Source organism: Engraulis encrasicolus, unplaced genomic scaffold, assembly GCF_034702125.1.
Source record: "Engraulis encrasicolus isolate BLACKSEA-1 unplaced genomic scaffold, IST_EnEncr_1.0 scaffold_26_np1212, whole genome shotgun sequence".
NCBI lineage: Eukaryota > Metazoa > Chordata > Actinopteri > Clupeiformes > Engraulidae > Engraulis > Engraulis encrasicolus.
Window position 1 is genome coordinate 1,237,467 of NW_026945555.1, and position 12,500 is coordinate 1,249,966.

Sequence of the window (12,500 nt, forward strand, 5' to 3'; positions counted from 1 at the left end):
AAGCCATCAATTTCACAGGGTCTATTAACTTACATACACAATACAACAAGAATATAATCAATACTTCTCTGTATTTTATGCTTTATAAATATTAACATACACAATACAACAAGAATATAATCAATACTTCTCTGTATTTTATGCTTTATAAATATTAACATACACAATACAACAAGAATATAATCAATACTTCTCTGTATTTTATGCTTTATAAATATTAACATACACAATACAACAAGAATATAATCAATACTTCTCTGTATTTTATGCTTTATAAATATTAACATACACAATACAACAAGAATATAATCAATACTTCTCTGTATTTCATGCTTTATAAATATTAACATACACAATACAACAAGAATATAATCAATACTTCTCTGTATTTTATGCTTTATAAATATTAACATACACAATACAACAAGAATATAATCAATACTTCTCTGTATTTTATGCTTTATAAATATTAACAAACACAATACAACAAGAATATAATCAATACTTCTCTGTATTTTATGCTTTATAAATATTAACATACACAATACAACAAGAATATAATCAATACTTCTCTGTATTTTATGCTTTATAAATATTAACATACACAATACAACAAGAATATAATCAATACTTCTCTGTATTTTATGCTTTATAAATATTAACATACACAATACAACAAGAATATAATCAATACTTCTCTGTATTTTATGCTTTATAAATATTAACAAACACAATACAACAAGAATATAATCAATACTTCTCTGTATTTTATGCTTTATAAATATTAACATACACAATACAACAAGAATATAATCAATACTTCTCTGTATTTTATGCTTTATAAATATTAACATACACAATACAACAAGAATATAATCAATACTTCTCTGTATTTTATGCTTTATAAATATTAACAAACACAATACAACAAGAATATAATCAATACTTCTCTGTATTTTATGCTTTATAAATATTAACAAACACTTCCTAGCAGGAAGAACACTGAATGAAGAAAAAAATGATTACAGGCTCTTGCTATTGTACGGTGTATGTTTGTATTGAACTGATTACAGGCTCTTGCTATTGTACGGTGTATGTTTGTATTGAACTGATTACAGGCTCTTGCTATTGTACGGTGTATGTTTGTATTGAACTGATTACAGGCTCTTGCTATTGTACGGTGTATGTTTGTATTGAACTGATTACAGGCTCTTGCTATTGTACGGTGTATGTTTGTATTGAACTGATTACAGGCTCTTGCTATTGTACGGTGTATGTTTGTATTGAACTGATTACAGGCTCTTGCTATTGTACGGTGTATGTTTGTATTGAACTGATTACAGGCTCTTGCTATTGTACGGTGTATGTTTGTATTGAACTGATTACAGGCTCTTGCTATTGTACGGTGTATGTTTGTATTGAACTGATTACAGGCTCTTGCTATTGTACGGTGTATGTTTGTATTGAACTGATTACAGGCTCTTGCTATTGTACGGTGTATGTTTGTATTGAACTGATTACAGGCTCTTGCTATTGTACGGTGTATGTTTGTATTGAACTGATTACAGGCTCTTGCTATTGTACGGTGTATGTTTGTATTGAACTGATTACAGGCTCTTGCTATTGTACGGTGTATGTTTGTATTGAACTGATTACAGGCTCTTGCGATTGTACGGTGTATGTTTGTATTGAACTGATTATAAATGATTACAGGCTCTTGCGATTGTACGGTGTATGTTTGTATTGAACTGATTACAGGCTCTTGCGATTGTACGGTGTATGTTTGTATTGAACTGATTATAAATGATTACAGGCTCTTGCGATTGTACGGTGTATGTTTGCATTGATCTGATTATGTTGTTGTTTATGATGACTTGTAGCACAGAGCAAATGATGCCACCGATTATTCTGATGATGTAATGGAGCTCAGCTCTATGCTCCCACAGCCCATTGGCCACACAGCCCGTTGGTCCCACATCACTAAGACTTTCAACATCAATTTGGCAGCTCTATTTTTTGACAAAGGACGTGCTCAACTTCTTGGAAAAGACGAAAGTCGAAAGTCTACCACGCACTGATGAAAGCTTGATAGCCGAAACGCGTTTGCTTTTTGGACATGGTGGTAATATAAATAAATAATGAGACGCAGTTTGTGAGTGCGGATTTTTCTTCCGCTCTATGTTCCCACAGCCCATTGGTCCCACAGCCCGTTGGTCCCACAGGCCACTGGTCCCACAGCTTATTCTTGCTGCTCCATGTTCCAACATTTTAAAGAAATTATTGAAATATTGGCCCTATTTTCCACAAGAAGGTATAAGCTGAAGGACCAATAGGCCTAAAATTAATGATGAAAGTCTTAGTGATGTGGGACCAATGGGCCTAAAATTAATGTTGAAAGTCTTAGTGATGTGGGACCAATGGGCTGTGGGAACATAGACACGCTCCCGTGTAATGCTAAAATAAAGTGTTACCATGGTGACCTGTAGCACAGCGAATACTGCCATGACTGTGGCAATACTGCTATGCAATTATTATTATTGATATTGTTCATGTTGATGATGATGTGGTGAGGATGGTGATGATAATGATGATGATGGTGATGATGATGATGATGATGAATATGGTGATGATGATGAAGGTGGTGATGATGGTGATGATGATGATGATGATGATGATGATGATGATGATGATGAAGGTGATGATGGTGATGGTGATGATGATGATGATGATGATGATGATGATGATGATGATGAAGGTGATGATGATTAAAGCTTTTTCTTTCTCTCTGGGTTACACTGGGTTACTTCTGGGTTACACTGGGTTACACTGGGTTACTTCTTTTTTTCCCAAATCGAAACACAATCGTTTTCTCTGGGGTGACGACCGTCGACTTGTTTCTTTTTATATAGCTGTTTTGTTCTGGGTGAAAAAAAATAAAAGTGCAGAAAATATTTGTTTACAGACAGGTTAGGTTACCATTTTAGGAAGGTGGAGAATGCGCGCACATCAGTGGTACAGGTGCTGGACAAAATAGAGTAACTGAAATAAATGATGGAAGTCCGCAACACTGTTAATGCTCCCAGTGATTTATTTGCACGACGTTTCGGACCTTCGTCCTTTCTCAAGTGCAACAACGAACAGGTGTACAGGGTGTGGTTTAAATACCTGTGAGGGGGGGAGGGGGTGTCTCATTAAAAGTGAAGGGTAGGGCCTATATACACAGTGGGTACCAGAGGGCACCTTTCCCAAATACTTATTTACAATATATACACTTCATAATTTTAAAGGTTGTAGACAGCTCTTCATAAGTCAGTTTTCAAAAAGAAAAAACATATTTTTATCATTATAATCTGACTACACACCATAAATACATTATACAATATAGTAATCGATTAGAAATATCACATCATACACGTGTTCAGTAAAAAAGTTAGTCATGAGGAAACATGAAGAGAAAAGTGCACCACATTCATATCACAAAGAAACCACATAGAGTTAAGAACTGCTTAATATCGAATTCCTCGTTCAAGCCAGCTGGAGACATTGTATTCAGTGTGTGTATATCTTATCAGATGTCCCTGTGGCCTGGCATATGTGGGGTGTACTTCCAGACCACTACGTGTTCGGATGAGCGAGCATAGAAGCAACATCAGGTGCGGTGACGAGCGTAATCCTGTGGCGGCGCACTTCAAAAAAGCCGGACATCCTATGCTTTTTTTTCAATACATAGGCATCGAAAAAGTGGACAAGCCCTCCAGGGGAGGCAACCACAAACGCCTTTTATTGCAACGAGAGACCTATTACATACACACACTGAATACAATGTCTCCAGCTGGCTTGAACGAGGAATTCGATATTAAGCAGTTCTTAACTCTATGTGGTTTCTTTGTGATATGAATGTGGTGCACTTTTCTCTTCATGTTTCCTCATGACTAACTTTTTTTACTGAACATGTGTATGATGTGATATTTCTAATAGATTACTATATTGTATAATGTATTTATGGTGTGTAGTCAGATTATAATGATAGAAATATGTTTTTTCTTTTTGAAAACTGACTTATGAAGAGTTGTCTACAACCTTTAAAATTATGAAGTGTATATATTGTAAATAAGTATTTGGGAAAGGTGCCCTCTGGTACCCACTGTGTATATAGGCCCTACCCTTCACTTTTAATGAGACACCCCCTCCCCCCCCCTCACAGGTATTTAAACCACACCCTGTACACCTGTTCGTTGTTGCACTTGAGAAAGGACGAAGGTCCGAAACGTCGTGCAAATAAATCACTGGGAGCATTAACAGTGTTGCGGACTTCCATCATTTATTTAGGTTACCATTTTAGCCTTAGCCCTTTTTGGGAAAAGGTGCCCTCTACCAATTAAAGCCTAAATATCTCAGCCTCCAAATCACATTAAGACTTGAAATCAGTTGCATTTGAAAGATAGGAGCCTTATTCTGCATTAGAATTTGTTCATTGAGCTCCAACATGCACATATTTGTTATAAAAAAAACGGTAATCTCAAGAGCCTGAATGCAGCGTATACGGTATGTCGCTAAAATGGGTGAAGGGATTGTTTTGGTCAGGGCACGATTTTAGCATTCACTAGTTTTGTTCTAATGGGAGTCAATGGAAGGTTCTCACAAAAATGCAAATCCAAAATTGTGTGCTGGCAAATATGAAGACATCAAAAACACCTAAAATCCTCATTATAGAACACACAACATCACACAAATATGGATAAGTGACTTTTGTCAACTTCCTCATGAAGGTGAATGAACTTCCTCACCTTGTGAGATGAAAGTGAATCTGGGAGATACTAATGAGTTATATGGCTGGGAAGATGAATAAGAAAGCTATACAATTGATATATGATCATTATGGGTAAGCGGTTAGGGCGTCAGACTTGTAGCCCAAAGGTTGCCGGTTCGACTCCCAACCTGCCAGGTTGGTGGGGGGAGTAATTAACCAGTGCTCTCCCCCATCCTCCTCCATGACTGAGGTACCGTGAGCATGATACCGTCCCGCCGCACTGCTCCCTAGGGGTGCCATTGGAGGCTAACCCCTTGCACGGGTGAGGCATATATGCAATTTTGTTGTGTGCAGTGTGCAGTGTTCACTTATGTGCTGTGTCACAATGACAATGGGAGTTGGAGTTTCCCAGTGGGCTTCCACTTTCTTTCGCTTTCATTATATCACAATGCCATGCTATGCAAACATACGAGGAATGAAATATGACCAGTAACGGGGGCGCCCTCGCACAAGTGCTGCAAGAACAAACATAGAACCTGTTCTACATACATAGGTGCACTGTGTAATATTTATGGATCATTTTCATGAATACTATCAATTTCTAAGTATTCATGAAGACTGTGAAATTGACACTTTTCCTACATGAAAAGGGGGATCTTCTACATGGTCCTGCACATTGACCATACTAGTAAATATTAGTTCATTATCTGGTAAATATTCATGAAAAGGTCCTTGTCAGTAGACAGCACTGTTTCAATGATCAGCATAGTTGCAATACCTACTCTGGCCACAATCTTACACAGTGCACTTTTAAATAAACAAGAGTGACAAATAATCTATGGAGGAGTTGAAGAAGGCTATCAGTGAGGAATGATCATGCAGAGTCTGAAGGTGTCTGACAGCGTATGTCTGCCATTCTTTTATTAGTTTTTGTCTACATGTACAAGTTCAGTATATGACAATTCCAGTTTACAGATGCTTCATATACATTACTTAATACAACCAATGTAATATTTCAATAAATCCAAAGGTAATGTCACACCTTAGTAAGGCCCTTATTCTCTCTTTATTTATTGTTTGGATTCATTTCTACCTTGCATAGTGAACTAAACCAACGAGGGGCTACAGCTCAGATCCCTGAACTGAGAACCCCCCACTCTGTCTTGACACACTTCAGCTTTTATACAGGAACACTCAGATAAAACAAAATGGATACAACTCATGTGATTGACATCCTGTAGAACACTCAGATAAAACAAAATGGATACAAGTCATGTGACTGACATCCTGTATGACCCCAGTTCCCCCCCCGATCTCGTGCAGTTTACCACTAGTTGAGACCACTTCCTTCACTACCACGACCACTGCCAGTCGTGGCCTATAGGCGAGCATGAGGACAACAGGTGTTCCATACTTTTTTTTATGTCTTTTTTCTTTTTTTCGTCTTTTTTTTCTTTATGACTTTATAAAATTTTGTATTATTATCGGTTTTTTTTTATGACTTTATTATATTTGACAGGACAGTGAGGAAGTGACAGGAAACGAACTAAAGAGCGAGGTGTGGGGAATGATCGGCATATAGGACCAGGGCCGGTATCGAACCCGGGTCGCCGGCGTGAAAGCCCAGTACCCTACCGTTAGTGCCACAGTAGGACCAGGTGTTCTACTCTTAAAGGAACAGTCCAGCCTTTTCTGAATTGTACATATGTGCTGTACTTCCAAGTGTACTGTAATTCATGAATGTGCACATAATTTTCTTCTCAGTGTTTTCAGCACTAAGATTCATTGGTATGAGAATTATTAGCATAGCTTAGCATAATCACTGGAAGTAAATGGAACCATTAGCATCAAGCCACAAGTGATCACTGGATCACTGGAAATCACTGTTTTGTACTGAATTTTACATTGATTTTAATGTGGTTCAAAGTACATTTGATATTGTTTTGTTTGGTTACTTTAGACTTGCATCGCTATGCTTAAGATGGCCATACTGTTAAGGCAATGCAAACACATGAAGAAAAAATGCTATGTATTCTAATATTTTACCAATAATTATATATGATCACATGATCAATTTCTTGAAATGAGGTGGACTGTTCCTTAAATGTAAAAGAGGAAATCACACAACATAGAACTGTATGCCATATATGAAGATATCACTAAATCACTAAATCATATAATACAGAAATCATGTAACATAGAACAATACAAATAACTAAAAAAAAGGATCATCCAGTGAAATATAAAACATCTGTATATGCTCATTTAAAACACTCATTATACAACAAATGCTACGGAAAACACAAAGGTAGAATATTTCAATACAACACAACATGTTTTTTTCTATAGCACAGTATCACACCTATGAAGTTGAGTCAAAGCACTTTGAAATACACACACACACATTCACACACCAGGTCTGAAGGCTGCCGTATGGCACCAAGTGTCTGGGGTTCACGTGAGAGTGCACGCACACACGCACACACGCATACACACACGCATACACACACACAGACACACACACACACAAATAATATTCCTGGAAAAGAAAATAATAATAATTACTCTGCAAATAATCGTAACATAATATGAAGAGTTCAGATGCAAAAACCCCTAACTCCATTTCTGAAGACCTGCACTTCTATATTTTTAGAGAACCCCGTTGATGGTTTGGTTTGCATTTATGTACTTGATAATACATATAAATAGTTATATTACATAAATAATAATTAAAAATATGCAATTTTGATAGCTTTGTATTAAATAAAAAATAATTAAGAAATGGCACTTAGGGGTTTTTGCATCTGAACTCTTCATATCCTGATTTCCTAACATCAATACCTAGCCAACTAATATCATGAAAAAAAGCAATCAAAAACTAAATGGAAGTATAATGGCCTGATCTCCTAACATCAAGACCTAGCCTAGTACTAATATTATGAAATAGCAATCAAAAACTAAATGGAAGTCATGACACTCAATATAAAAGCAGATCAGAACTAAAATGCTGAAGCTGGCCCTGCAGCTGAGGGAAACATGATGACAAATCCCACAATATTATATGAATAAAGAACACACGGCCACAGCTCAGGGAAACATGATATCATATGAATAGAGAATTAACACACACAGCCACTATGAGAAGAACCTTTGCATTCGTTTCTCATTAATAAAAATAAACGCATCATCTGGGTGCATTCTTATTTATAAAATTAAAAGCATCATCTCGATGCATTCTTTTTCCAAAAATGAAAAGCAACATCTGGGTGTATTCTTTTCCCAAAAATGAAAAGCAACATCTGGGTGTATTCTTATTAATACATTTAAAAGCACCATTTGGATGTATTCCTATTGATAAAATTAAATGCATTTGGAAGCAATAAGCATTATGACATTGCTAAATGAGAATTTCTATTTCTCTACTAGCTGCCCATTCACTGCTATTCTAATCTCAGAATCGCTTTCAATAGTCAGAGAAGGTCTAATTGATGAGAAGGGTCACCATTGGTCACCATGTACCATTAAAAATTCGCAGTTCCAGCTAGGGGGCGATCACGGGCAAGTGATGAATGGGGAAAAAGGTAGTTAAAGGGACTCAATGGCTAAAATGGGATTTATTTACTGCAATTTCAGGTCCTCAATAACATTTTTTTTTCTCAGTCAAGAACTATGGTTGGTATTATATGAGAGAAATAATTGTCATGTGTGTGTTTAGTTTTTCCACTAGGGGAGAGGAGTTCAACCCGTACTGGCTAGCATTCAGCTAATGGATATGCTTATCACCTTTTCAATACACTGTTTCCTGACTTTTTCTGTTATATAATAATCAAAATATCCAATCGTGGCTCAAATTAATTCTTCCAACAACTAGTTTTGAATTTTGTATTAATATTTCAGGACTAATAAAATGCCATGTTATTTAAGGTATCTCCTTTTAAACCCATTCATTCTTCTCTTGCCCACAATCACCACAATCTGCAATAACAACTGCAACTCCCATCACACATCAATCTCATAGATCACAGATTCTCTGTCATTGTCTCCACTTGGCCCCTCCCCCTCCTCAAGGCCCCTCCTCCTCCTCCTGCTGCGGCTCATGGAGGCGGGACTCAGCTCCACTTCCTGGTTCTCACCTGAGTGGGAGGAGTCACAGGGAGGCAAACACTTAACACATAACTGTAATTTTCTGCAAATAAATGTTCTAAATGACAATATATTCTTTCGAAATTCGGAGGAATGTATTTGGTAGTTTATAGAATGAAATGGCAAGTAGAGAAAGGATGTCTGCGCTTCAGCCCTTGTGGTGCTCACAGTCCAGGACAGCAGAATGAAGACAAACTGGGCCACTTGTCAGTGACTAGACCCAGGGATGACTGGAGCACTCAGCATACCTTTAGAGGGTTTTTTCTTTTACTTTTGGTGCACAAAGTGACTGACATCTCCTCAGAGTCAAACCATACTGGAGATACTTCAGACAAAATAAAGACATCATCCCTGCCTTGTGCATAGTCATTGGTTGTGTGTGTGTGTGTGTGTGTGTGTGTGTGTGTGTGTGTGTGTGTGTGTGTGTGTGTGTGTGTGTGTGTGTGTGTGTGTGTGTGTGTGTGTGTGTGTGTGTGTGTGTGTGTGTGTGTGTGTGTGTGTGTGTGTGTTGTTACCTGCAGTGTGTGTCCTCTTGCGTCTCATGTGGAGGTAACAGCTCCCCAAGTGCAGTGATGCGAGCACAATAATCTCTGCCAGCCACACACTGATGAAGACTGGAGAAATAAACACACACACACACACACACACACACACACACACACACACACACACACACACACACACACACACAGTATTATTCAGACCCTTCAGGGATTTGCAACTTGTATTCAGCTTCAGCCAATCCCTGCTAATTCAGTGTGGTGTTGATGTTTACACCCCAGCAGCACAACTTTCCTGCAACTAAACTGCCTTTTAACAGTTGTGATGCTTTCCTTCCCTCAGATAGATGTGGATAGGCCTGCCGGTGTTCACTATACGCTACCTTTTAACTTCTATTTTGATGCTTTCCTTACCTCAGATGCGGATAGGCCTGCCGGTGTTCACTATACGCTGCCTTTTACCTTCTATTTTGCTGCTTTCCTTACATTTAACATTACATAACATTTAGCAGATGCTTTTGACCAAATCAACATACAAGCAGGAAATTCAAGTAAGTACAGAGTGAGGGGTCAGTGCAGAGTACAGCAGTATACAAGTAACGAAGAACAGATAAAATAGTGGAGGACCTATAATGTGTAGTGCAGGTTAGTACCTATGATTAGAGGACCTATAAGATGTAGTGCAGGTTAGTACCCATGATTAGAGGACCTATAAGATGTAGTGCAGGTTAGTACCCATGATTAGAGGAGAGTAGAGTTAGTATGAAGTGTAGTGCAGGTTAGTACCCATGATTAGAGGTGAGTAGAGTTAGTATGAAGTGTAGTGCAGGTTAGTACCCTATCCAGGATTAGAGGTGAGTAGAGTTGCCGTAGTATGCGACCTCAGATAGTCAGTCATATCATGACAACATTAAAGACTTGTGTTTTCTATTGCTCTTTTGCCGGTGGACTGTGGATAAAGCCCTTGTTGATCAGGTTTGTGGCGACACACACGTCAGTCTATCCTCTTGCAGAGGGTGAACTGTGGGAGGTTGAAATGATTATGAGAAGTGTTTTAGGGGCATGTTGCCTTTCTTGCAAAAAGGGCAGTCATGGGTAAGTGGTTAGGGGGTCAGACTTGTAGCCCAAAGGTTGCCACTGCCAGCTCGACTCCCAACCTGCCAGTGCCTCCATGACTGATGTACCCTGAGCATGGTACAGTTCCACCGCACTGCTCCCTAGGGGCGCCATTGAGGGCTGCCCCATTGCAGGGGTGAGGCATAAATGCAATTTTGTTGTGTGCAGTGTTCACTTGTGTGCTGTGTCACAATGACAATGGGAGTTGGAGTTTCCCAAAGGGCTTTCAAAAAACACAATCCGATTCACTAAATAACAACAAAAACTCCAAGAGAGGCCCCGCCACGGCTCTAAGGGTTGGGCACTGAACTGCTACACCAACAACCCGGGTTCAAATCCGGCCCTGGTCATTTGTCGACCCTTCCCCGACTCTCTCTCCCACTGTCCTGTCTCAAAAATAAAGGAAGTAGGGAATGGATCGCACTCAATTTTTCTTCTTTCTTGTAAAAAAAAAAATTGAGTGCGATCCATTCCCTACTACTAGATTACTTCAGAGACGCACCAACAAGACGGAAGAGCGCGGTGTGTGAAAGATAACCTCAAAAATAAAGGAATAAATGCCCAAAAATATATATTATTAAAAAACTAAACTCCAAGAACACGGCTTGTCTCTAGTGACATTGATAGTAATCTGAAGTGAACAGTTGTGCCCATTACTGTTACAGTTTTTCTCGATTGCTTACACACATTTTTCGGAATCAGTTCTCGAATTCTCAAAACTCTACACACAAATCTCCAAACCTCACACACAACGGGCAAAACTCCTCACTACCTCTGAAAAATGCACGTCTTGTCTCAAAACAATGTACTCTCTTCTAAAAAGGTCATTTTGTTCTCGAATGACACACACAAGCAGTCATTTTAATACACTCTTATGTGAACCATTGAACACTAATATGCACAAGGTAAAACTCTATACTCAACTTGAAACACAGTAGAAACTTATTTTCTTCAGTGTTCTACTTACTAAAGAGGGTATTTTTCTGTAGTAAAATACTGAAATATTGTTTTTAGACTCGGACATATTTTTCTGACATTTAAAAAATTGCACTAATTTATTGTAAAATATTGGGTAACCACATGAAGGTGATGTCTTGCATACAGTGTGTTCAATGCGACAACCAGGGTTTTTCTTCATGACAATTGTGTGTAATCCAGAGAATTGTGTGTAGTGGTTTGAAAAGAGTGTGTTTTAAAACTGAAATGTGAGTGTAAAGAAGGAATTGTGTTTAGTGTTCAGTGACATTGGTTAGGGGAGTTGGGAAATGGGTGAGATGTTCAGAGAATTGTGTGCGAAGTACCAGAAATTGTGTGTAAGCAATCGAGAAAAACTGTAAGCTGTTTCACATTTCTAATAGAGTGGATTCAGTGCTATTGTCATGCAAACTATTTTAGTCCTAATGTATAATCGTACACAAACATGTCAACACTCGTATTGTTAAAAGATGTGCTCATAGCCTACTAAAATAGCCTACATCTTTTAATTTAGAAAATAGACTTACTGACTCTGCTTAGGCTATCCCATGTGAATGCACCACAAACATGGTAACACTGCCAACATGCGTGTAACAGATGCTTTCATAGCCTACTAAAAGACTACCCAACCTTCTGTCTGTTAATTTAGTAAATAATCTTATGGTCTCTGTTTAGACTATGTCATGCTAACGAAAGCTTATGGTCTCTGTTTAGGCCATCTCATGCTAACGAAAGCTTATGGTCTCTGTTTAGGCCATCTCATGCTAATGGGCCACACAGTAAGTGAACTCGGTCTACACAATTACCACAGGTAACACTTATCCCATGCCAATATATGATCATAGCATACTGAAGCCTATTCACTCAATTTCTATTACACAAAGGGAACACTGCAAACATGTGTCACATTTTTCACTTCCAAATGCAACATTATTGCAACAAAGGTAACTGCAACTTTAACAGCAGCTTTTTGGGTTCTGTGAAATCAGGCATGTTGGCCGCAAACATCCCAAACA